General features: G+C 38.1%; 1 protein-coding gene across 6 annotated transcripts in view; it reads right to left on the bottom strand.

Annotated features, from left to right (window-relative positions):
* RAPGEF2 (Rap guanine nucleotide exchange factor 2) overlaps positions 1-26410 on the bottom strand; it is a 340634-nt gene that overhangs the window by 211353 nt on the left and 102871 nt on the right. The gene's annotated exons all lie outside the window — the stretch shown is intronic.

Here is a 26410-nt window from a genome sequence, read left to right as displayed (position 1 = left end):
AGGCTTATATCCATGAAACATTAAAAGGTCCATTGGGAAGTGTTCCTAGGTTTGGGATAGAGTTGCTTCAGACGATTTATGGAAGGATAGAGACATGAATCTCACTGGATATAAAGGCATAAAAACAACAGAAATAGCTGACATTACATTACCAAAAAAATATATTTTTTGCGTCAACTTCTGATTTTATCAGCAAAGGGAGCTCCTGGTATAGAATTTGCTGTATCATGCAGAACATTTTCTCTGCAATTTATAGTCTTGTAGTGCTACCTAGAGGCACAGAGACCTAAAATGCTTAAGCCTAATGTCATATAGCTAATTTTTTACTCAGGGCAGTATTTGAACTCAGGTCTTCCTGACTCAAAGCTGGTCTTGCTTTGAATCATTTGGCATGGATTTTCAAAAATGTCCTTGTATCCATAATATAAAATGTATATTTATATACATACATACAGATATATATACATATGTGTATATATGAAATATATGTATGTATGTGTAGGTGGAGGGGCAGTTAAGTGGCACAGCGGAGAAGAGTGTCTTGACTAAAGTCAGGAAGACTCATCTTCATGAATTCAAATCTGGCCTCAGACATTTACTAGTGCCTGCATGACCCTGAGCATTCAATTAACCTGTTTGCCTCAGTTTCCTCATCTGTAAAATGAGCTAAAGAAGGAAATAGTGAAGCATTCAAGTAACTTTGCCAAGAAAATCCCGAAAAGGGTCACAAAGAATAAGACATGACTACACAACAGCAATAAATATATGTAACATTATGCACATATGCATACATACACCAGTCAAATAAAATAGAGCTTTACAGTCAAGACTCAGAAGAGAACACAGAGCAAACTTTTTTGTTTGTTTCTTGATTTACATTTGTTAAAAGATATGGTATATGTTGATAAGGGACTGGCCAGACAAACAATGGTTAGTGAATGTAACAGATTATCATTACACTCTACAATATAGATGATTATAGTGCTTCACCATGAGTATGGTTAGAACCAAAAGGGGGGAGTATTGTGTATAATCAGTCACAATACAGAATCATTCTGAAGTGACTTCATGTTTTAACTGTATTTGATTTGGTAGATGTGCAGCCTGTCAGCAGGAAAGGACTTGGGGCGGGGAGTGGTCCTGAGGGAGAGGGCAGTCCCAGATCTTCTAATTCCAATTCCTTAGGGCTAATCCCATCTCCTCAGAATGAGATAGCAACCAAACTAATTCATCTCCTTATTTGAAGGGTGAGTCAATCACAATATTTAGAGAGGAGCTGAGACACAATGAACCATCCTCTTTTGGAGACCTAGATCTATTAGATTTTTATTATTATACATTTATTAGGAAATATAGGAAATAAACTTATTAGGAAAACTGTCTTTAAAAGTAGCTGGTGTTGGCCTTGTGACCTCCCCACCAACATGCTTCTCCCTTGGTGTTTAATAATTTTTTAATTAAAAAAAAAAAAAGATTATCATTTCACTAGAGGACTATGAAAAATACACAGCAAAACACATTACATAATTAAAGTCCTCACTATGTGGCAGGTACTAAGCTACAATGGGAACAGACTACAACAATAAAAGTAGAAAAGAAACAAAACAGACTGGTCAGAAACTATATCAAGAATACAGGCACCAAAGAACAAATAAAGGATTGAACTATCTTCCCTCCTTTGCAGAAATAGGGGACTATAGTTATGGAAGGCTGATAGTAGACTTGATTGATAAATATTTCTTATTTTTTGTAATTTTAAAAAAAAAGTCACTTGGGGTGGCCAGGTAGCACAGCGAGTAAGAGCACCAGCCCCAGAGTAGGGATGACCTGGGGATTGAATCCAGGCTCAGACACTTAGCACCCACCCAGAAACAACTAGCCATGTAAACTTGAGCAAGTTACTTAATCCCAATTTCTTAGGGGCAGCCAGGTGGTGCAGTGAGTAAGAGCACTGGCCCAAGAGTCAACATGACCTGGGGATCAAATCCAGGCTCAGATACTTAGCACCACACCCAGAAATAACAGGCCTTGTAACCTTGAGCAAGTTACTTAACCCCAATTGCTTAAAAAAAAAAAGTCACTTTTATTTTCTTATACTTTCAATATGTACAATATATCAATGGGCTAAATCTATTTTAAGATGGACACAATCCTATTGTTAAAGTTATAAAAAATGGATTCTGAGAGGGCAAGGGGAGTGAGAAATTAGGACATATAAGTCATGCAAGAACAACCAAAAAAAATCAATACAGTCTGATTTTGAATCGAGATAAAAAATGATAAAACGAGTAATTTTGGTCAGAAATTTACTCCTTATTTGGGTAAATTTTCTACACTTTAAAACATGAATTTGTCAATATTGAAGGGATCTTTTCCCCCTAGTGGTCCACTTTCCAACAACAAGACAATACCCTATAATCCTCATTATTAACTCCCCACATTCTAAATGCTAACCACAAAGAAATAAATCTGAAAGTTATATTCTAGAAATTCTATAATAAATAAAGTAAATAAAAACCAAACTCCAGTCTTCCAAAATCAATATACTCAACAGCCTAATTTATAGACTTGGCACCCAAAAGTTTCCAATGTTTCCATAATCAAGCCATAACATTTATTAAGTACTTACTAGTAAATGGTATGGCTTGGTTTTTGTTTTGTTTTGTTTTTTAACAAAATACAAAAAGTCTACTGACAGCGTTACAGGAATGTAAATGTAATCACATGGAACCTGTGGTGGGAGGAGTTTGCCAAAGGGTGGAGTAGAGCTGCTAGACATGGTGGGAGAAGAGGATGCATTCTGAGGGAGACAGACTTGTGAGTAAAAGTTGGTGTTTACCACCTGCTGTGACAATTAGGCTTGTGTTGGTTTGTGGAAAGGCTAGGTGTGGCTCTCTGCTACGTTGTGGTGCATTAACTTCTATGTTGCTATGATGGATTCAGTTTCCTGGTGTTGGATTTTGGTTTTCTGGTGTCTGAATGAATGTTTTGCTTCTGTCTTTTCTATGGAGAGTCTGTTATATTTTGTGACCAAGCACTATGCCGGTATATTTATAGTGACTGTTGGTGTTGTGAATATTGCACTGGCACTACACCTTCTTATGCCCTTCTTTCTAAAGTCAGTAATTTACCTGAGGAACCCCCATTCTCATTCCCCACTGTAGCCTGCTCTATGCCATCAAGACTCATACCTTGAACTGGCTATCAATTCAATTTATCCAAAACAGAATTCTATCTTTCCCCCCAAATCCTGTCCTCTTCCCTACTTTCCTGCTGGGGCACCATCATCCTCTCAGTGACCAAACTTACAACTTCAGCAACATCCTCAAATTCTCACTCTCACTCACCCCTCATATACAATCTGTTGTCAAGTCTTGCTGCTACCTTCAAAGCATCTCTTGTACACATCCCTTTCTTTTCTTCACTTCTTAAGTCTCTATCACCCTTCACACACATGGACCATTGCAATATTCTTCTTAGTGGTCTCCTTGCCTTAAGACTCTTCCCACTACAATTCTTCTCCATTCAATTTGCCAAAGTAAATTTTATACAGCACAAATCTGACCATGTCATCTCTCTATTCAATAAAATCCCAACAGGCTTCCTATTACCTCCGAGATTACATATAAAATCCTCTAGCTTTTAAAGCCATGTAAAGCCTGACTCCTTCTTCCTATCTTTCTAGACTTCTCTAACTTTTATTCCCAACCAACTACACTGGACTACTTGTTTCCTTTCATAATGACGTTCCATCTCTCAACACTGTGAATTTGCGATTGGTCAGTTTCCATCCCTAGAATGCTTTCCCAACTCATCTCTACCTCCTAGCTAAAGCTCATCTTCTATAGGAAGCATTTCCTGGCTTTTTTCTTCTGCTACTCCCAACCTCAACAACAGTTGCTAGTACCTTCCATCTGGAATTACCTTCCATATAATCTGTATTTTAGTAGCTGAGTGGCTAGAGCACTAGTCCTGGAATCAGGAAATTCAAAGCATGATTTCAAATCTAACATCAGATACTTGCTGTGTGACCCCAGGCAAGTCACTTGTTGCCTCAGTTTCAACTATAAAATGAAACGTGAGCACCTGCCTTAGGGTTGTTGTGAGGATCAAATGAAATAATATATGTAAAGCACTTAGCAGAGTGCCTGACACAAAGTACTTATATACTCAGCCCTCCCCCATATCTGGTATGCACCTAGTAATTTTCCACGTTGTCTCACCCATTAATAATGTGCTCAAGTGGACAGTTTTTGCCTTTCTTTGCCTCCCCAGCATTAAAGTGTCTAAGTCATAAACAGCACTTCATAAATGCATTTAACTGACCAATCTAAATAACCTGATTTTGCAGTGTAAAGGTCATTGGATTTGAAGTCAAAGAACTTGGATTGACATCCATATTCTTCTCCCTTTCTATCTGTGTCATTGAAACTCTCTGGGCCTCAGTTTCCTCAATTGTAAAATGAAGGAAATGAACTAGACGGACTCTTCCAATTATAAAGCTATGATCCTTTGATCTTCCTCTATCTGTACCAGTGGTGACTTATAAATAATACCCTTTTATCCGATGGTTCTTGTTCATCGTTTTCAACCTATTTCCACTTCCTTTCGACCCAACAGACCTATTTCAGAGTTAGCTAGGTGGTGCAGCAGATAGAGTTCAAGGCCTCAGGTTAGCAAGACCTAAGTTCACATCTAGCCTCATAAACTTCCTAGCTATGTGACTCTGAGCAAGACACTTAACCTCTGCCTGCCTCAGTTTCCTCAACTGTAAAATGGGGATAACAATAGCACCTACTCCTCAGGGTTGTTGTGAGGATCAAATGAGATAATATTTGTAAAATGTGCTTATCACAGTACTGGGCATATAGCATTAGTTATGATTGTGCTATTATTTCCTCAAGACTACTTATCTCAATAGGTGTCCTAAAAAACAAAACAAAACAAACCTAGGCTGAATGTTCCCCTAGGTTGCTCCTAGTTCTTAGTTTCCTTCCTTTTCCTAAAATAAGAGCAGACAGCATTTCTATAGTGCTTCTCATAGACTAACCCCTTCAGATCTCACAACCATCCAATGGGGTACCTATGTGTGTTTGGAGGGGGTCAGAGTTAGGGAGAAGAAAGCTCCTTGTTCAGCCTCTGTTACTCTCCCAGGCTTTTTCTACTACACCACAGCACACTTAGTGCTCAGCAAAGGATGAGGGGAAATGAGGGAAGGAACTTGGGGGCCTCAGGTCCCTGCTTTTCTCCTCCCATATCCCTGATGCTCTCTGTATTTTCTGTACATTTATTATTTATAACGTCCTCTTTTGTATCTACCTGTGTGTCATAATCTAGATGCTGCATACCAACCCTCCTCATAATGTCAACTCCGTGACCACAGGGTCTAACAATACCTTGTTGATCTGACCTTTACTAATTTCTTATGCCCCCATGGCGGGAGGGGGCGAGGGGGGGGGGGAGAAGAGAGTGGGACCTGACATGTGATACCACAGAGTCCATAAATGAAACAGGTCCACAAATGAAAAAATGGAATTCACAGAAAGTAAGAGTCTCCCTAGTCTCTACCAATGCAGATCTGTACTTTCTTTGAAACATATCATTTCAGAGAGTGGCTTGGGGCACTAATATGTTAAGTGACTTGTTCCTGGTTATATCTGGGCAGCTAAGTGGTAAAGTAGACTGAGCCCTGGACCTAACTCCAAGAAGATTTATTTTCCTGAGTTCAAAGCTGGCTTCAGGCTGTACTTCAGTAGCTGTATGACTCCGGACAAGTCACTTCACCCTGTTTGTCTCAATTCCCTCATCTGTAAAATGAGCTGGAGAAGGAAATGACAAGCCACTTCAGTATCTTTACCAAGAAAACCCTAGATGGGGTCACAAAGAGTAAAACATGATTGAAGCGAGTGAACTACAACAAAACCTGGTCAAGTTGGCACATTTGTAAGGCACTGTTCTGGGAATACAAGGACCACCCAAAAAAATGCCCTGTTATCAAGGAGCTCACAATCAAAGGGGAGAAACAGCATGCAAACAACTAGATACAGAAAGGAATAAAAGAAGATGATCTCAGAGTAGGAATGAGTCTGAGGTGGGATTCGAATCCAGGTCTTCCTGATTCCAAGGCTAACTTTCTATTCACTACACCCTACTGTCTCTCCATACATAAGCAGATTTTTCATGTTTGTTGAATTTAATTTAATACTCTTGGAAAGTATGGCAACAAGACAATAGTTATAGTCACCTAGGGCCAGGTGCTGACCAAGCAAAAACAGCTAGAAAAATTGTAATAATCAGCAGCAACCAAAAATGATGTTCTGTGACTAGTGTTTTCTGTTACAAAATGAAAGGAAGTCTTTGACCTTCACTGAGCAATAGTCTTGGAACCTAAACCTGCAACTTTATAATATAGAGAGACTAGATACTGACTTCATAACCACTGAATCTGGTTCCATTTTTCATTTTTGTCCCCAAACCTATGTGAGCACATAAACTGAGAAATAATCTCCAAAAACCAATAGGAACTGTTCTTTTCCCATCTCAGTTACTATTTATATGCCCTACTAAAAATGTGAGCTGCTTTCCTAATGTTTCCTAGTTATTGAATACGAACAAGAACACATTACTCTAACCAGGAACCAACATTTCAGAACAATGAACTTTTCTCTCCCCCACCTGGGAGAATGGAAGTCTCACCCCTCAACTCCATTTTCTTTTTCTTTAAATAGAAGCCATAATGAAAGCAGGCTAAATAGTCACAAAACTGGACGAATAAGGAGTTGTGAAACCTGATTTGCTGGTTCTAATTTCAACTGAACCATCACTGAACAAAGACAATCCTTTTATACTTCCATAATTGATTCTCTATTCCACTATCCAGGTATCTCTATTACCAAAGCCAACTAGAAAACTTCTCTTCCTTCTTAGGGACTCCCATGACACCCCAGCCTTCTCAGCTGAAGAGCTCATCTCATCCTAATCTTATTCTCCCCTTCCCAAATCCCACTTCCTCCTCCTTTATTCCAGTCTCTTGATGTTGTGGTGTGTCTTTCCTAAACAAAGTCAACACCTTTGATTCCATCCCCTGTTCATCTTCTCAGGTATATTGCTTCCATGATCATTTCCCTGTCCCTTTCAAATCTTCAATCTTTCCCTATCTACTGTTTTCTTTTCTGTTGTCCACAAACAGACCAAAGTACCCTTTAAAAGTTCCTTCCATCCCCAATAGCTACTGTCCCATTTTTCTCTCATCCTTTTCTAAGCCAAACTCCTCATCACCAGTTATTCTTTATAAAAATTACAAAGTTACCTCACAATTTCTACATATAATGGCCTTTTCTCAATCTTCATCCTTCATGACTTCTTTGCAGCACTTTACATTTTTGATGGCCCTCTCCTTATCTTCTTTGACTGAGAAATGCTCTCAGTTTTGGTGACAGTGCTCTTGCTGCTTCTCCTCCTACACATCTGACTGGTCTTTGGTCTCCTTGGCTAGATCATCCTTCATGCCAGGCCCACTAACTGCAAGTATGCCCCAAAGCTCTTCAATCTCTACACTCTCCCACTTGGTTACTTCATCAGCTCCCATGGGTTCAATTATTTCTATGCAGATGATTCCCAGAGCTATATAGCTAGCCAGTCTCTCTCTTGAGCTTTAATCTTTCATCACCAACTGTCTTTTGGACATTTTGAACTGGATATCTCATAGTTATCTCAAATTTATAATGACCAAAAGAAGTGACAATCTTCTCCACTCCCCCAAGCCATCCTTATTTCAAACATCCCTATTTCTGTCAAGGGCACCATTCATCATTCTAGGCCCCCAAGTTTCTACCTGCAATGCATTCCTTGACTCCTTGAGACACTCAATAGCTCCAGTAGCCCTCTATTGTGTCCAATCATTTTGCTTTTCCTCACCTTCCATTTTTAACTCTGCCTTAGCAACACCAGTTCTCTAAGTCACTACCCTCTAAGTCACTACTTTCCCCAAGACCACCATTGGAATTCCTGAATTCCATATTATGCCTTGAAGCCTTTCCAAGATACCCACAGCAGTTGGTGCCTTTGCATTGTAAGTTGCCTTATATCACACAGCACCGTATGTGTGCATATGCTTAATTAAGCAATTTTTAAGATGTGTCAAGGGAGGTACTAGGCACAAAGATTGAAAAGGTAAAAGTGAAATAGTGACTGCCTTCAAGGAGTAGGGGAGTGGGGGAATGGGGGAAGGAAAGCATGGAATATACATATTGTCTCTTTCCATAGCTTCTCCATCCTTTGAATGTAAACTCTTTGAAGGATTATCTCACCTTTATCTCCAGAGCCTAGAACAGAGGTCCCAAACTTATTTGGCCTTCTGCCCCCTTTAAAAAAAAAAAAAAGCACTCCTCTGGAAATCTACTTTCTTTAACATCTTAACAGTTTTCTTTTAAAATTTGCATCATCATCTAAAAAAATAAAATTTTTAAAAAATGATGCATCTTAAATTTAATAATTATTGTAAATTTATGGAGTTTTCTTCATTGAAATTTTGATGATGCAATATTGTAAATGACATCTAAAAATATAATATTGTATTGTATTGTATCATAAACATCATCACACGCACATATTCCTGCCTATGCATGCTGGACTTCCCCGTTGACACATTTGCCAACACTTACTTTTAAGATCTGGGGACTTGACCATTGGTAAGTGCATTTTGTGTGTTTACTTGGAAAATAACATAATCACTACAACTTTAACTCTGTTGTACAACAGAAGAAACATGTTCAAACAATTTTTCAAAATTTTCTTCTCTTCTTTCCTTTTGCTTCCACCACCCCTTTATTTTTATTCAAGGCCCCCCAATTGCACCGGAGCACCCCCAAGGGGGAACCTCTGGAGGAACCTCTTCTGAAACATTAATAATATGCTGGAATTTAGAGAATTATCCTAAAAATAAAAAATTTTATCTGCATTTTCCCAAAGGCTGAGGGGTCATAGGTAGGAAACTACATAATCAGTGCCAAATAAGATTTATTTAGATCTATAATAACCTAAGGACCTCATCCCAGGTTATTCAAAACAATAACGCTCTTTTAAGAAGTTGGGTGGACAGAGCAGAAATATTACCAATTTTTTTAAAAAACCTTTGAAGTCTGTTAGACATTCAGAAAACTTGAAGCTCAACAACAGCTAACATCAATAAATTGCAGTTTCATGATTTTCCCCCCTCAGGCAGTATTTACTAGTTTCTAGTACTCTGACTCTCCATTCTGTTCTGGAGGCTCTTAATAACAGCTGTTTGTATTCTCTACCATTTTCAAAAACCATCAAAAATCCACAAGAGAAAAAACCCCACTCACTAATAATCAATTTTCACTTTGAATTTATATCCTATGGCAAAAACTTTTCAGCTCAATTTGTTTAAATACAAGCTGCCTGTTGTGTGTTCAAATCAATAAACACATATTAAATGCTTACTACTGGCTAGCTTCTGCACTAGGTACTAGGAATAAAAGCCAGAAAACAAAACAATTCCTGTCCTCAAGAACCTTACATTTTACTAGATCAGGTTTAAAAGTCCAAGTCAAGTTCATAGAAAGGAATTCTTTAAAAATGAAAAATGCTCACATATCCTCTCTGGAACTCAGTTTGAGGTTTTGCATTGGAATTAAGGTTGGGGTTTTATTAAAACTGGAATACTTGCTATGGAACAATGGCAAAGCAGACATGTTACTTGATTTGACAACAGATAACCTGAGTTCATATCCCATCTTACCAGATTTGAAAGGTTCCTTATCCCTCTGTACCTCAACTTTCTTACCTGTAAAATGAGAATACCTATAGCACTTCCCTTGAAGATCAAATGAGATAAAGTGTGGAAAGTGTTTAGCAAATGTTATAGACTTATATAAATGTCAATTATTATAATTATCACCATTTTGACCTTGAAGAAGACACTTCATTTCCCTGCCTCTGTTTTGCCATTTGTAAAAATGAAAGAGTTGGCCTACTTGTTTTCCATGATCCTTTTCAATTCAAATTCTATGATCCTAGGGTGACTTATTAAAAAAGATGACAGCATACTTGGTGTTTTCTCACCCTGGTGTTCCCTATACCAAGGAAATCACAGGTTCTGTCCCTGTATCTTGTTTTGGACACAGCCGGGATAAAAGAAAGTTTCCTTACCCAGGATTTCCCTATACAGAACGACCAAAATCATAGGCCCAATATTAATCTCTATATGGAACACAATGGGGTAAATTCTGGGAAGATAGAAGTTGTTCTGGTTTCCCTTGGAAATAGCAAACTTGTATTGAATTGAATTCAGTTTTTTCCAATCACCTTATAATAATAGGGACAGGAAAGCATTTATGAGATCCAGGGGGCTAGACTATCTCATTTTCTTAGGGAACTATATATAGGCAGAGAGAAAAGCCCCCAAAGCCGCTTTACTTTCCTGACAATGACTAAATAGAGAGATGGCCTTACATATTCTAAATAGATAAATTAAAAACTGAAATGAGTTTTCTTACTCATGCTCAGAGTCTGAAAGAGACTGCAATTAGATGGAGGCAGAAGAGCTAGAAGCTTCAGTTTGGCTTCTAAGAAAATAGCAAGTTTTCAACTGGAAAAAAGAACACCCACCACTTGACTAAAAACAAACAACTGAGCAAATATAAAGACAGGATAATTTTAGCCAGGTACCTACTGCACCTATATATTATGTTCCTTTATTATCACTGCTCCAAATTGTATCTTCTTTCATAGTCTTAATCATATGATACATTGCAATAGCAAACAGGAATTTTGCATAAAAATATAAGATACTGACTTTTGAGGGGTCAATGTCATTGGACACCCCAAGAGACTTGGATTGTAAATTGAAGCTATAATAGAAGCCAAGATCACCCCTTTCAGGGTCTCCCTTGAACTTCAAACATTTGGTCCCTGAAACCCAGAAGAGTTTTGAGTGTACTTTTCCAGGTAATTCATCCTATATACATAGTGAGTAGGTATATCAACTCCCCACCCCACCTCCTCACTATTTGCTTCCATAATATCTGCTGGCAGGAATTCAGAACAGGAAGACTCTAGAGTCCTTCTCTATATTGTAAGAGACAGTTTAAACAGTAAATATCAATCTTCCCAAACCACAGGCGTACATGAACATTTAATATTTGTGCTTTAGTAATTCTCATCATAAAACCTTAGTTAATATGTTTGCACGTGATTTTTAAAAAATCTTTCTTGCTCCCATTTCTCATTTCTAGGGTTCCATCATCATAATACAAGATCATAAGGTACACAATGAGAACATTTCACTTTTTTTTTTAAGGTCCTGGAACACTTCTATCTGAATGTATATCCTTACACAATAAATTATACTTCAAAAGCACTAGAAAAGTTTGCTAAGAAATCCACCAATGAATCATTCTATAAACCAAATAATCGCCCTCTTAATTACTAGATTCCAATATTTTGGCTTATTTGAAGGTAGGCCCATATAGTGTTACCTATATGTCATTAATATAATTTCAGAAGAAGTCTTGTTTGAAATTTGTGTCTTTAAGAACAAGGAGGGAAAAAGAAAGGGGAAAATCCAAATTCAAAACACCCACTTAACTCAACTCTTCCTCTAAGTCAGGACTGATTCAAAGGGATATAAGCTGTCTGAAAGAGCTAATCACTCAAATCCAAGACTTGTCTTTTCCATTACAAGGAGCATCTAACATTCTATTTCACAAATTTAAAAAATGCAGATGAATAAGGCAGAATAGCTACAAGAATGAACATTTGGTGAAACAATGTACAAAATTCTTAACATAAGCATATGTTTAATTATTTTTTTCATTGTAATTCATCAATTTCCATTCCTGAAAATATTTTATTTCAATCTTTTAAATACATTCCATATTTTAATAAATTTCTCACATTTCCCCCCCAAATTCCTGAAATCATGTAGTTTTTGCTGATTTTTGCAATACATAATCAAGTTTGTGTATTATGTGAAGTGACAGACAACTGCAAAATTTGTACAGTACATATTAGCACAAGTTCAATGGTGTCCAACAAATAAAAAGAAAGTAATGCTGAAACAGCATTGAAACATTGAAACTCAGCAACACATTTCCAGATTAGATAATGGATTGCGCATGTTGTACATCTACTAAAAATGTTCAACAGCTCCCCAGTGGGTGCAGAATAAAGCCCCATCTCCAAAGTCTTGACATTTAAGAACCTTCACAATATGGCCCCAAACTAGTGCCCCCAACTAAATGAAACCTTATGCTCCAGTGAGGGGGATTATTCATTTTCATTCCTGCCACTGTACAGCATGATAATGGGAAAAAAACAAAACAAAACACGGACACTGGTGTCAGAGGACCCCACAGAGAATCTCGGGCATGTTGCTAACCTCCTTGGGCCTTAGTTTCCTCATCTGTAAAAGAAAAGGGGGATAGACTAGATATCCTCTGAGGCCCTTTTCTGGGTCAAGATCCTCTGATGTCCTCAAGTCCCACCTTGCTCCAATGAGCATTCCCTGTCTAGTTCAGGCCTCCTCCTCTGAAGCCACAGAGCACATTTTGTCTAGGCTACCCACTCAGTGGAATGCTACCTTGTACTACTCCTCAGATCATCGTGTGTTTATGTTTTGTCTCTAAAGATCTACACTTAACGCACCACCTTGCACTTATTCGATCCTTATGCCTTGTAAGGTAAGCAGAGTAATGATTAAAGGCAAAATGATGTAACAAAGGGGGCAGTGAATGAATAGAAGAGCACTGTGGGAAACACAAAGTTCTGAGTTTGAAGTTGGCCTCAGACCCTTACTAGTTGTATGACCAGGGGCAAATTACTTAACTTCTCAAAATTCTGGTTTATTCCACAGCAAAATAAAGATGATAATATCTCACAGGGCTTTTATTAGAATCAAATGAGATAACACTATAAAGTATAAAATGAATTCCCGTTGAAATTATCTTTAGCACCACCCATCATTCCTAGTTTACAGATAAACCAGCTTTGAGATAAAACTCAAGAGATTAAGTGATTTGCCTGGGTCATATGACTAAGTCATCAATGACTTTTCAAGGGGACCCATGTTCCCTCACTCTAACTCCAGTGTTCGCTATACCATATACTACTGTCTCTTCTAAGCTCTATAGTCTACAATGTGCAATAAAAAATCAGTTGTTGCTGTCAATGACTAAAAACCAGAGCTCAGGCAAATTTCCTGGAAAGCCAGCTGTGGATTTTAGTTCTGCCTTATCTAAATACAAATATTCTTGAAATCAGCACTGCAGCTGAGGAGAAAAATGTTTTCCATCTTGTTTTCAATGGTTCAATTTCAGCAAAAACAGTATTGTGAATGACCACAAGATGGCAAACTCAACTACCTATACTTTCAAGAAAGTTGAAACCCAACCAAAATCCTTGAAATAAAAAGATTCCATTTCCTTAACATCCTCTCAAGATATTATCCTGCTTCCTAGTTCCCATAAACAGCCCTAAAGATAAATTTCAAAGGAAAAGGGATTTGAACATCTGTCAAATCCCACTTGGTAAATAGGGCTCTACATTTGAGAAAAATCAGTTTCTATTATTTCCATTTTTGCTGTGAAAAAGAAAAAAGTCCCACAAAGCCATTTTAAAGTACTAGAGCAAATTATGCAAAATAAATAGCCCATGATAATATTATCTAACTACACATAACAAGTCACAGTAACCTATCCCAGAGAAGGTTCTCATATAAATATGTTTTATATTCATAAATATGGATTTAAGTCCCCAACTATTTTTAATATTTAGTTCAAACTTTATGAAGAATCGCATCAAGTCAGAAATCTGTAATGGGCCTCAGACGTCTCTGTGTCCAATCAAATCTAAATAATAAATACCTCAATAGGGCTCAGCCCAGAGTCAGTATATCCCTAATTCCTCAACAGACATCTGAAGCATTCTAAGCCAATAAAAGCCCTCTGAAAAGTGAAAAAAGGTTTGCACTAATTTAATGCATTAGTATATCTTTCCTAACGTCCCCCTCCAACTGTTGGGTCCTTCTACTTAAAAAAAAAAAACAAAAAGCTACTTTCTATTTATTTTAAATATGTTTTCTTCCTCACAGAATCTAAGCTTTTTGAGGGCAGAACCTGTTTCATTTTTGTCTTTGTATCTATACCTGGTACCTAGAACAGCAATTAATTAGCAGGCATAATACCTTTTGATTGATCTCAATAATACTAATGATATTAATATAATGGTGAAGAACAAGGTATAGCAGTGTATAGTGCTCAGCTTGGGGTCAGGAAGATGTCATTTTAAATCCAGCCTCAGACACTCACTATCCATGTGACCTTTGTTATACACCCAACAATTCAGATCAACAATGGTTTGCATAGACTTGGGAGTATCTTCTTAGGCAACAAGAGTTTATGAGAGTTGCCCATGGACAATTCTTATGTATAAGGGGCAGGAATTATAGGCAGGTCTTCTGGATTGCAAGGCGAGATCTCCCTCTCCCTTTTCCCCCTCCCTCTTCCTCCCTCTTCTTTTCCCTCCCTCTCCTTCTCCCCCCTTCCCCCCCACTGCTTCTCATTATAGCTGCATAGTTAATATACTTCACCACACTGTCTTCTCTTCGCAAGCAGAATAATCATACAGAGCTCTTGGGGCATCTAGGTGGCACAGTAAATAGAGTGCTGGCCCTGGAGTCAGGAGGACCTGAGTTCAAATCCGACCTCAGCCACTTGACAACATTCATTTGTCAATGAAAAGCTGTGTGACCTTGGCAAGTCACTTAACCCCAACTGCACTGCCTTCCCCCACTCTAAAACAACAACAACAACAACAAAAAACAGAGCTCTCTATTTAACCTGAAAACACAAGTAAAACAGACCTTTTCCCTACTCCCTCCAACTCTACTCTTAACTAAGACTTCACAACAGAAAATACAAGGTGAAGGGAAATTACAGTCAAGCCAAGCATCAGTCTACAGGAAGCAGTTGTCTAATTTGTAGCCTGGAGGTATAAGCCTGGACCACTGAGTAGCAGTCCTCTCAGATACCACAATGAAAGGGATAGTATCAGCAACCAAACTACTTGGTATGGGCTTCTTAGCATATATACAAGCATTTCAAATCCAGGTTTTGCTGATTTTTAGTAATTGGGGGGCCAGAAGAGTAAATTCCCAGTAAAGGATGAAAGTAGACAAAAGAAACCTCTGAATTCCATAACCCCTCATGTCACAGCTGAGGAAGCTGAGACCCCAAGAAAGAAAAAGATCTGAAAGGTCACACAGGCAGTAAATCACAGAGCTGGAATTTTAATCTAGATCCTTTGATACCACAACCAGGAGACTTTTTAATGCACCATGCTGCAAATATGTGATATCTTATAAAATAATCCATTGCGTTGTTGTTGTTCAGTTGTGTCTGATCCTTGGTGACCCCATTTGGGATATTCTTGGCAAAGATAGTGTAGTGTTTGCCATGTCCTTCTCCAGCTCATCTTACAGCTGGGGGAACTCAGGCAAATCCATTTGCCCAGGATCACACGGCTTATTAGCACTTATTAGTATCTGAAGCCAGATTTGAACTCAGGAAGATGAATCTTCCTCACTCCAGGCCTAGCACACTATCCACTCTGCCACCTAACTGCCCAATCCACTGTTTAGAGGCAAAGAAAGGAGTCGGTGAGGGGTTGCTCTCCCCCAACCCTGCCAAGGTTTTTTGATTTGCTTATTTTGACCACAGTAATGCCACTTCCCCAGTCATGGATGGTTTTCCACGTGCATCAGCAGAGGAGAGCACCAGGAACGGACTGCTGTTCTCTGGATATGCTCTCCTAGACCATATTTAATGTCTTCACTATGGATGAGGGTGACGCGTAAAACAGATTAGCTATGCCTCAGTTATGAGCAGTCCCTGAGGACTGGATTAATGAAACAATATGAGCCATCAATCACAAAACTTCATTTCAGCTAATACTTTCACATCCTTTTATGCTTCAAGCTGGTTTGGGGGATTGCCTTTATTTTTTTAAGAAAATCTGTAATTTCAATAATGTAGGGGACTTCTGGACGGAACACAATTTCTCCCAAAGCAGATGGCAATGATTTTGCAACTTAACAGTCTTAGGAGAAGCCTAAGGTGTTAGGAAATTAAGTGACTGGCCCAAGGACAGACAACCATTATGGATCCCAAATAGAACTAGAACCCTGGCTCAGAAGCCAGCTCTCTACTCAAGATACCACGCTGCCTCTCAGTTTTAGAATTTTTAAAAAGTAGAGAAAGTAACCCTATGTTTAATTACCTAACAAAAATTAGAGCTAGATGTAACTTTAAAATCTTCTCTTCCGATCTCCACCCCTCTCATTTTACAAATGAACAAACCAAGGCCTAGAGACATGAAGTCCCATGAAAATCTCACAAAGAAGCAATATAGGATCCCAACTCTAGAGCTAGAAAGGCTCTCAGGGGTCATTCATTCCAACACTTGCCATTTTACAAATTAGAAAACCGAGTTCCACAAGTGGAGGGCTCAAGTTCACCCAGCTAGTTAAGGATAGAGCCAAGAGTCCCCCTGAGGTCCCTAGAATCTAATCCCCAGAACTCCCTGAACACAAATCCAGTACCCCCTCATTCTGCCTCTGCTTAGCTATCTCCACCTCTTCCATCCATTCCCTTTTGTGATGGCACTGACAGGCAACCACAGCTGAAGGGAGAACTGGAGAAGCTAGGTATTTCAATACTCCACCTGGATGATTAGAACCTAAACTGGAACCTAGAGCTTGCTCTAGCTCTCATTTAATAACTTAAGAGAGATCTGTATGAATTAGGTCAAAATTAAGTACTATTACTCTTACATTACAGATGGCAAAACAAATACAAATTACTCCAGAACAACTAGGTGGTCCAGTGGACAGACAGCTGAACCTGGAATCAGAAAGACCTGACTTCAAATCCAGCCTCAAACACTTATTAGTTGAGTGATCCTGGGCAAGTCACTTAACCTGTATGTCTTTGGTTCTCTATCTATAAAATGGAGATAATAACAGCATCTGCCTCCTAGGGTTGTTGTGAGGATCAAATGAGATGTGTTTAAAGCACTTCCCTAACCTTAAAGTGCTATATAAACGATGTTGTTACGATTACCAATACCTCATCAAATACAGAGAAAAACTTGGGCTGTGTCAAAGGAACCCAAGCTCTCAAAGACCCCACCCCAAGATGAGAAGTCTTCAATACAAGCCCAGTAACAGACTCCACATCTTTTGACAGAAGGTTTTCTGGCATTTAAAAGCCTTTACTTTTATTTAAAACCCTGGTTCCAATATATCTTTCCAGGCTGAATATATGTTGCACACTCTGCTTTCCAGACACACAGACCTCATGTTCCCTTTACAGGATATTCCTTCTTCCACCTCCACACCTTTGCACAGGCTGATGTTTACAATGTCTGTTATACTTCTGCTTCTTAGTGCTGCTTCTAAGAACCCCTAACTCCTTTCAAGGCTTAGTTCAAGGGTCACCTGCTAATATGAAGCCTTTCTTGAATCCCCTAGTTCATAGTATTCCCTTCTGGGATATTACTCTTCATTTGTTTTCTGTCCACTCTTCTGCCTCCGTCCCTTTCCCCTTAGTCTGTGCTGTTTATTTTGTCTTTGCATCCCCAGTGCCTAGCTAGTGCCAGCACACAGGAGGCAGTTAATGAAAATCCTTAATGAATTAAAAAGACTAGCCTGACAAGGGTTAGAGAGGCTGATCACCAAAACATTAGCCAGGGGTGATATTTTTTGGGGGGGTGGGGGGGACCTCAGTAACTCGATCTTCTCATCAAATTGGATAGCAATTGCATTCTGCATCAGCAAAAGGTGGACCCACAAATATGAAATCACATCAAAGCATTTGCTCAATATCCCAGTTATAAGGGGGGGTGGGGCGGGGAGAGGTTGGAGAGCACTAATAAAGATCAAAACCAAGTTAGAACAAAAAGCAGGGGTCTACTTTGAATCCATTACTTGTTTTTGGCTTATGTTATTTAGGTGTCAATGAAAAGAAGAAGGGCCCGCCTGTTCTCAAGAAATAAGCTGTGCCAAGCTTCCTTTTGGTACTGAATGGTTGGATAAACCTGTTGGGACCTCCTCCAGCAGGCCTCCTGGCTGACTACCAGGAAATCTCCTAGTACCTAGTGACTTCCTAGTTATACACACATCAAAACTGCTTAATCCATCTCTACATGACTCCTTAGTGTATACTGCTAATTGGGTTTTTGCATTCTGACATCATTACTCCATGTCATATTTTGAATGATGGTTTGAGATTCTAAGTTTAATATTCAATGGCCTGAAGTTGGTTAGTTCCTAGGCACACAGTTAAAACAGATTATGGAAAAATTCTTCTTAAATCAAATCATTTAAGATATACATTTCATGTTACAAGTATTTTCTTCATGAAGAAATTCAAAATGGATGTTGTTCAGTTGTGTCTGACATATCATGACCCCATTAAGGCTTTCCTTAGCAAAGATACTTAAGTGGTTTAATATTTCCTTTTAAGATTTCCTTCTCCGGTTCATTTTACAGATGAGGAAACTGAGGCAAACAGGGTTAAGTGACTCACCCAGGGTCACACAGCTAGTACATGTTTGAGGTCAGATATGAACTCTGAAAGATAAACCTTTCATACTCCAGGTCCAGCATTCTATCTATCCACTCTGACACCTAGCTACCCCATAAGAATGGATACAAAGTGAAATAAGAAGTAGAAAGACAGTTCATAAATACACACACACACACACACACACACACACACACGACTAAAATGTAAATGGAAAGAACAACCACAAAAATAACTGCTATGAAATTATAATGAACAAGCTCAGTCTAAAGAAGACATATGGAATGAGAATTCATCTCTCTCCCTCCTTGGGGAAGATAAGACTGTTAAGGGTATAAAATTTTGAATATTTTATCAGTATTGGTTGATATGTGTGCTTAGTTTTGCTGAACTGTTTTCTATTTATTCTAGCTCTTTTGGGAGAAGGAGGGGGAAAATGTAGAGAAATGTAAGTGGTTTTAAAAAAATACTTTCTTTTAATTTTAAAAATTTAGAATACCATTAGCCTTTTAAACAAATGTCCTAGAAAACACCAGTCTAGGAGTACCAGCTTTGACCTTTCATTGATATCTACCTTCCTTGTTAAATTTTACTCTGCAAATGCTTTTAATTTAAAACATTTTTATTATGGCACATTTTAGTTAATGACTCAAATTAGAAGGCACACATAACAGTTCAATGTAGACAAATTCTTCCTTCTCATTCTACAAATAGATAAGCAATCTGAATGAGAGTAAGTGGAGAATAATCATCACTGCTTCAGCTCCTCAAGGACGAAAGACAAAAATAATGTGACATTTGCTTTTTCCAACTTGAATGTTTTACGTAAGAATCAAAGACCGTGGGAAAAAATTCAGGATTCTTTATTTTCAAGCATTGGGAGAGAAGCCTTCAGCAGCAAAACATTTCCATTCAAAGAAAGTGCTGATATAGATTGAACACTATCTAATCCAAAGTAAATTTTTAAATGAGGTAGAATAACATAAGATACCATTATGTCACAGTGCTACTGTAGTTTGAAAATAGAACTGGAGGGGATACAAGATGTGCATGGTTATAATGATAATGGTCCTGTAAATGTGGAAATTCTACATGAGAAATTAAAGCCTGCCACCTCTTTTAGTCAAAAAAGAGTTGATCTGCTGAACAAATTACAGGGTCCTGCTCAGACTTTTGGGTAGGGTTTTGATTCTTCATTAGGGGAAAAAAAAAAATTAATCATGCAATCAGGCAAATAATGCCTTAAAAGTGCTAGCCATTGTGTGTGTGTGGGGGGGGGGAAGCTGGAGTTATTTGTAAATAAGGACTGCAACCCACTAGATGTATTTCAAATGAGATTTCCTGATCACAGTCACAGGAAATATGTAAAGTAGGATGAAGTCTCCTTGCTCCAATTGTCTGAAATATTTCCCCTTTCCATTTATTTTTATGTATGTGTGTATAGAGGAGAGGCTTTGGGGTGTGATAGACAGGTTAATCTTGGAGTCAAAAAGAACTTAGGTAAATTCTACCATTAACACATACTAACTATGACCAACTGATAAAGGGGGAAAGGAACGTGCATTTATTAAGTGCCAATTATATGCCAGGCAATGCACTAAGTGCTTTATAAATATCTCATTTGAACTTCACAAAAAACTTATGAGATTATTACCCCCATTTTACAGTTAAGGAAACCGAGACAGAAGTTAAGTGACTAGCCTAGGATCACACAATATGTGTCTGAGTATGAATTTGAACTCAGATTTTCCTGACTCGAGGTTAAGTGCTCTATCTACTCCATCTAGCTAGCTGCCTTTTGCTAGGGAAGAAAGGCAATGTAAAGAGAGAAAATGACAATTTTTTAAATGAATAAATTGATATACTACTAGAGGAACTGAATCATATCCCTACTGACATCCCTATAATAAATAAAACCAGAAGGCAGAATTTATAGCTAAGTGGAAAGGCATAGCACACATTCTTCTTGGAAAGGTGACTAAAGCAGCTGGTAAAGTTGGTTTCATTAAACACCGTGAAAGGTAATAAGAAATATCATTTCAGAAAATACTTAAGTAATCTCATTTTGTAATATGCTTAATGGTAAACAACAAGAGTGCCATAAAAACAATTGTGGCTTATAAGTCAACATGGTGGCTCAGAACCATCAACTCTAAAGGATAAAAAAATGGAGAAATACTATAAAGAATATGAAAAGTGGGGCGGCTAGGTGGCACAGTGAATACAGCACTGGCCCTGGAGTCAGGAGGACCTGAATTCAAATCCAGCCTCAGACACTTAACACAAAAACTAGACATGTGACCTTGGGTAAGTCACTCAACCCCCAACTTCCCTACCTTCCCCCATCCAAAAAAAAAATATATGAATATGAAAAGATCCTCTCCAGCCAAGTGAACTTTGGATACTCAGTGTTTTTTCAAAGGGAAAGTGGGAGTAGTGCAGGACAGCAAAAATGTTAGAAAATATGGTTGATGATTAAGAAAGGAAAGAAATACAAACACTTGTAGATTATTCAAAAAAGCCTCATCTACATATGAATATTTTCTTCAAAAAGTACTTTTCAAAAAAAAAAGTGAAGGTATTAGACATAGCAAGATATTTTAAATGTCACACAAAAAGAAAGAAGTCAAATCTTAACACTTAACAGGCTGGTTCCTAATGCTAGAGTCATTTCAGAATCAACTATGTGCCATCAGGCCAACCCATATTACAGCAAAGATTAAGACAAACAGAAAACTATATGAAAGGATAAAAATAAAGTAATACTGTATACATAATTACAACAGGGTCAACCTCACCACAGACTTTAGAAAATGGAAAATGAATACAAATAAAGACAGTGAACCTCATTATTACCATTTCAACAAGAACTTTAACATAAAGCAGCCACCAGGATGACTCCAAAAGATCTCAGAAACCACTTCTTCACACAAACCATTAATCAACCTTGCAAGGAGTGTATAAGGATACAAGCTTATTTACAAAAAGTTAAAGAGGCAAGGGTATCATCTCACAAATGGGGGAAAATAAGACTGAAGAAAGTTTGGGACAAGACCCAAATAAGCTGAGTCATCCTAATGGTATTTATACAAGGTATCCCAAAAGTTTTAATGCAGTTTTAAAAGCTCTTAAAGCTTTAATAGTAAGACTTTAATATTGTCTTACTGCAGTTTTAAGCAATGCTTTTGTTTAGTTTTTCACTGTGATGAAAGTGATCTGTTTTGGGGGTTTGATCCTTTTTAAAATTAATATTGATTAATATAGGGAAGAGGGAAGGAAATTAATTTTTAAAATGTATAACTTGAAAATTTATTTTTACTTTAAAAATAAATGAAAGAGGGGGCGGCCAGGTAGCACAGCGAGTAAGAGCACTAGCTCCAGTGTTGAGAAGACCTGGAGATCGAATCCCGGGCTCAGACACTTAGCACCCACCCAGAAACACCTGGCCATGTAACCTTGAGCAAGTTACTTAACCCCAATTGCTTAGGGGCAGCCAGGTGGCTCAGTGAGTAGGAGCACCAGCTCGTCGGGATACCTGGATCAAATCCGGGCTCAGATACTCAGCAACACACCCAGAAATAAGTGGCCGTGTAACCTTGAGCAAGTTACTTAACCCCAATTGCTTAAAAAAATAAAAATAAAAAAATAAAAGAAAGAGGGAGCAGCTAGTTGGCACAGTGAATAGAGCACTGGCCCTGGAGTCAGGAGGACCCGAGTTCAAATTTGGCCTCAGACACTTTACACAAAAACTAGCTATGTGACCTTGCACAAGTCACTTAACCCCAACTGCCCTACCTTTCCCCCTCCAAAAATAAAAAAGCAAATAATAATAAATTAAAGGAAAAAAAGAAAAATAAGCTAATATTTTTTGATTGGCATTTGGTCATATTGCAACATCATTTACCCAAGTATCGTGGATATCAGATTTTTGTCTTAGATATTTGATGCAGTGCCCTATACAGACCAGCTATGTGTGACGGCCCAGGGCAGCTTCACTTAACTTTTCAATATCCCAAGCAAATATCTGTTGAAGATCTACACTTGTAGAAGTTTCTTAAACAGAAGAAATTAGAGATCTGGCCCCCAAAGAAATCTAAGATAAAGGATTGGGTTTTTTTCCTTTCACTTGACAGTTTTTCTTATTTTCATTGCACTCCTATTGATGCTGAAAGCTTTTTAAACTCAAGAAAGAGACAGCTAGAATATTGGGCAGATTTTCTATGAAATCCTCATAGAAAAGCACAGACAAATACTGCTCATGCTAAAGTGTTATTTTTGGTTTGTGATCTGTCGTGGGAGAGGGAATGGTCACTTTGATAAGATTCTAAGTCCCCTAACATATCATCACCAAAAATAAAGACCATTTCAATTGCTTGCAAATTACTTGCATTTGTATTATTTGTTTTGATTCATTTTGATATGCTTCAACAAAACCCACAACACACCATTTCCTGTTGCCAAAGACATTAACAAATTGACAAAGCTGTCAAACATCAAATATTCTAAACAGAATCACCTAGAAACTGCCTCTGAACCTCCTTCCCCTCGAAGTCAAGTACAGCTGACAGGAGTTTTCAGTTATCTTCTGACACATTTTTTTTTCTATTTTAAGTATAGATCCAAGTCCAGTAAATAAGGTAGATGATTCAACCTCTTCAATGTCCCAGTTTTGAACCAAAATATTCTTATCTAGCTTTATCACTTACCTTTTTCACTTAAAAGACTTTAAGAAAAATGAGACATTATCTTATTTTGTTGCAAACTGACTCTGAAGGTAACTTAAAGATCCAACATTTCATGGTCCAACGGTGAAGTTATCTGAAGGCTTACACATCTACATGAACGCAAAAGTTCTGATGTGCTTGTTTTAAATTTTAAAATATTTTATATTAGTTTTTTCATTATAAGAGCATAGTTATTGAAACTAAAGAGGAAAAGAACTAATAAAAAGAACAATTTTTCATGTTTTCAAATGTATTTTAAATTAGCCTCAGAGTCATGGGAAGGATGAAGAAACACATTTTTTTTTTTAAGGCTCATAATAGCTAGGGGCAACTAGGTGGATCAGTGGATAGAGCACCATCCCTGGAGTCCAGAGGCCCTTTATTCAAATCCAACCTCAGACATTTGACACTTACTAACTGTGTAACCCTGGACAAGTCACTTAACCCCGATTGCCTAAAATTAAAAAAAAAAAGTGGGGGGGGGGGGGGTCAAAATAGCTAACTATACAATATACAGTAAACAAAAACAGACCAACCCTTAAACTTACAGCACATAATAAACTGTCACTTCAATGAAACTGAACTGACTACTGTCTTGCCCTTGCTCCAGCCTAAAAGAATTTAATGGTGGGGAAGGATACAAAGAAAATTATCTCATAAGGAGGTCAAGGGAAGGAAGATGTATGCCTGAACTTGAGATGTGCATTCCTTCTTGCTTGTTACTTGGCTTTGTGCAATCTTTGACAAGTTTACTGTACACATCAATTGTTTGTTGGTAGGCATACCAACAACAGCTAAAAAAAAAAAAAGAGCTAGACAACCCACATTTTTTTTTTCCTGGAAAGATATTTTTGTTATTAAACCACATAACCAAACGATGGGAAACCTGACAGGATAGATATAATCTCATTCCAGTTTGCAGACGATAGCTATTCACAAGCCTAGAATAAACAGGATCTAAATTCTATCTGCCATGTTTCCCTTTCTACCAAGACTCAAGAGTGCTGCTTTGTGGGTTTTAAAGATTATACACATTCAGGCCTATTTTCAAATGAATGGCTTCATCATGCCAGCGAGGGCTATCAAGCAAATAGCTGCCATGTTGAAAAACAAAGCACTATTTCAAGGCAAAACCTGTCTCCTAAAAACAAATTCTGGGGCAAACACTCTGTTTGACCTGGCTGCTTATTTTTACCCCTGTCATCAGTCATTTATCAAAAGGCTAAGTACGGGGTACTATGAGAGACCCTGGAAAGATAAAGACTCAAGGGAGATAGTCTCATGTCTTGAAGGAGCTTACATTCTACTCGGATGATAGAAGATATTAACAAAAAATAAACATAAGATAAATACAAAATAAATATACAATGATTTAGTACAGGATGAAGAGGACTTAACAAAAGTAAGGCCTCTTAAAGGAGCTGACATTTTTACTTGAAAAGAGCTTGCAGTTTGAAAACGCATAGATGAATTTTCTAGGCCCCAGAGTCCGTCTGTGTAAAGGCAAAAAGGTGGTAGATGTCTTGTAAAGGGCACAAAGAAAAAGGCCTATTTGTCTGGAGCACAGATGTATGGAGTGTGCTTCTGGGCAGGAAAGAGAGACTAGAAACAGATTGTGAAGAATTTTAAATGCTAAACAGAAGAGTTTGTGTTTCTGTCCTATAGGCAATGAGAGCCATTAAAGCTTTTTAAGAAGGGTGAAGAGGTGTCCAAGACACACAAAGGAGTCAAGGAACTTCTGATCTAATTGAATACTTTCATTTTACAGAGAGCAAAAGAAAAAGAGTGATTTCCCTATTATCAGGGGGAAAGAGGCAGAAATGGAATCCAAGTTTCCTAGTCCATGGCTTTCTATTAGCCTACATAGCTTTGGTATTACTTGACTTTAAATGGGACTTTAAATGACTCACAATTTAGTGACTCTTCAAGTAACTTAAGAGCCAATAATGGTCCAATTAAAATGCTGGAAATAAAATATCAGTGATAATTACTCACAGCTGGCTTTCTCCTAGTGATGTCACACCAAATTTATCCCGTGGGGAAAAAAAACAGTCTCTTCATAAAAATGGAGGTGGGGTAGGGGCAGGGTGAGACAGAGACAAAAGGGGGGGGGGAGGATATACCCAACTGTTGAGTTTACAGGATCACAAATGTTGAGATGAAGGTGACCTTATAAAGGTCACCTACTACAAGCCCTTTACCTTATGAATAAGAAAACTGAAGACCAAAGAAATACACAGCGAGTTACTTGTCCAAAGTCATACAAGTACTAAATTGAAGAGCCGAAATCGGAACGCAAGTCCTTTTCCTCTACTTCCAACATTCCTTTCTTTGTACCATGTTGAATTTTTTTATCTTAAAAAAGCAACCGGAATGAATTAAAGAGGCTGGGGCTGAGGCAATATAATCTGAATAGCCATTAATTTATTTGAAAACTAAGGCTTATACTCCATGATAACTGCTTGTTTGTTCATTCATTTGGGAAGAGGGCAGAAAGGTGATGGACAGAACATATCTATGATTTCATGGTATAAGAAGCAACAGATGAGCAAATCCCCTCTATTGATGCAGATACAAACTGCTCTAAAATGTATAGTTTTAGGGAGATGCCTGGGACACTGATAGGAGTACAGTGACTTGCCCAGCCTCACCCAGAAGCAGAATTTGGATCTATGTTTTGCTGACTCTGACTCTTTGTCCACTAGGCAAAACTACCTCTTCCTTTCCTCCCCTTCCCCCACCTCCACACTGTAGTCCTCTACAATCACAGTTCAAAAAACAAAGGTCAAAAAGCCATTCCACAATAGATTAGTAATCAAAGGATATAACAGTTCCCAAAGGGGAGGGGGGAGCTCTAATCACTAATAATGATAAAAATGCAAATAAAAATAACCCCAAAGTTTCACCATATGCACAGAAAACTGGCAGCAAAAAAGTAAAAAGATGGGACCAGTCAGTGTTGGAAGGGTTGTGTAAAGATAGGAATACTAGTTAATTTGTGGAGTTGTGAATTAGTTTAATCTTTCTGGAAGATAAGGAAGGAAGGAAGGAAGGAAGGAAGGAAGGAAGGAAGGAAGGAAG

Source organism: Petaurus breviceps, unplaced genomic scaffold (assembly GCF_028583685.1).
Source record: "Petaurus breviceps papuanus isolate PSGF00001 unplaced genomic scaffold, PetGlider_PUasm1.0 126, whole genome shotgun sequence".
In the NCBI taxonomy this organism is placed as follows: Eukaryota; Metazoa; Chordata; class Mammalia; order Diprotodontia; family Petauridae; genus Petaurus; species Petaurus breviceps.
The sequence above is the reverse complement of the archived record's forward strand: the minus strand, read 5'-3'. Positions and strand labels throughout refer to the sequence as shown.